This window comes from Orycteropus afer, unplaced genomic scaffold (assembly GCF_000298275.1).
Source record: "Orycteropus afer afer isolate SDZICR_OR568_19922 unplaced genomic scaffold, OryAfe1.0 scaffold01070, whole genome shotgun sequence".
Taxonomy (NCBI): Eukaryota; Metazoa; Chordata; class Mammalia; order Tubulidentata; family Orycteropodidae; genus Orycteropus; species Orycteropus afer.
Window position 1 is genome coordinate 226,009 of NW_006922657.1, and position 934 is coordinate 226,942.

At 38.5% G+C, this 934-nt stretch overlaps 1 pseudogene; it reads right to left on the minus strand.

The window, feature by feature from the left end:
- Nucleotides 1–412: 412 nt before the first annotated feature.
- Nucleotides 413–927, minus strand: LOC122152000 (annotated as a pseudogene).
- Between the last annotated feature and the right edge of the window lie 7 nt (nucleotides 928–934).

Below are 934 nucleotides of genomic sequence, written 5' to 3' on the forward strand. Positions count from 1 at the left end.
CATAACATTATTATGTTAAGTACATAACATTATTATTATGTTAAGTACATTATTATGTTAAGTACATAACATTATGTTAAGTACATTATTATGTTAAGTACATAACATTATTATTATGTTAAGTACATAACATTAGAGCGGTGCATTTTACCAGGCAGCTTGGACCACATATGATGATCTATAGAAATACTTGCAGCTATGAGGTAATTTGATCACGCAGATTGACCTATCCCAGAATGCCTCCAAATTGTATCAAAAACATCACAAAGGAAGGAATGTTCAGATAGAAAACCAGGAATGAAGCCTATCAGACCTACAAAGCTTATGTACCCAAGGAGAGATGATTTCAGGTTGCATATGTTAAGTTTTGCCATCTTTTTCAACCCACACATCAAAAAATTTTGCAGAAGTGTTAAGATTTGGCTGTTCTGCTGAGAAACCTCCACAGAGCTTTCTTGATGTCTCTGTTCCTCAGGCTATAGATTAAGGGGTTCAGCATGGGGGTGACCACGGTGTACAGCACTGAGGACACTACACTCTTATTCTCAACAGATGAGACAGTTGAACTTAGATACACACCAAGGCCTGCTCCATAAAATAAGCAAACAACTGACAGGTGGGAGCCACACATGGAAAAGGCTTCTATTTCCCACCTGAAGAAGAGATTCTAAGAATAGAGGAAACAATTCACATGTAGGAGAAAATGATCCCTGAGACTTGGAAACTACCAAAGATGGCAACAATACAATTTAGTACTATGATATTGGTGGAGGTGTCAGAACAGGCCAAGTTAAAGAGTTGAGGAAGGTCACAGAAGAAACTAGGTATTTCCACATCAGTGCAGAATGTAACCTGTGACAACAATGAAATAGGCAGCTGGGAGTACAAGAGGCTAAAGAAAATAGACACCAAAACCAGCAAGCCACAGAGGCGG